Source organism: Haliaeetus leucocephalus, unplaced genomic scaffold (assembly GCF_000737465.1).
Source record: "Haliaeetus leucocephalus isolate CR32 unplaced genomic scaffold, Haliaeetus_leucocephalus-4.0 Scaffold274, whole genome shotgun sequence".
Classification (NCBI taxonomy): domain Eukaryota; kingdom Metazoa; phylum Chordata; class Aves; order Accipitriformes; family Accipitridae; genus Haliaeetus; species Haliaeetus leucocephalus.
Window position 1 is genome coordinate 68623 of NW_010972710.1, and position 405 is coordinate 69027.

At 64.9% G+C, this 405-nt stretch overlaps 1 protein-coding gene across 1 annotated transcript in view; it reads right to left on the reverse strand.

The window, feature by feature from the left end:
• The window catches only part of NFIX (nuclear factor I/X (CCAAT-binding transcription factor)), a 13133-nt gene that overhangs the window by 1045 nt on the left and 11683 nt on the right, over positions 1-405 (reverse strand). The window lies entirely within an intron of this gene.

Below are 405 nucleotides of genomic sequence, written 5' to 3' on the forward strand. Positions count from 1 at the left end.
AGGCTGAGGCGGGGCGGGCGGGTACGACACTTTATTTCCTTTTTTTTTTTTATCTTTTTGCCCCTTTTCCGCGGATTTTTCCTCCTTCCCGCTCGCGGGCGGCGCCTCTGGGTTTTTTTTCCTTTTCTCCTCGGTCTGGGGGGAGGGGCCGACCCACCCCAACGGGAAATGACGTCACTACCACGTGCGGGGGTGAGGGGCGACCGGGGGTCCCCAAATGTGCAACGCTGGTGTGGGGGGGCCCCGAGAGCGACGCCCCCCAACATCGCACCCCCCACCCAGGGCTTGGGGGGGACACGGGGGTCCCGAAATCGGGGTACCCAGAACTGGGGGGGGAGTTCCCACTGCCCGGGGAGGGGCCCATTGCTGGTGGGGGGTCCCCAAATGTTGGGGGCCCCATTGCTG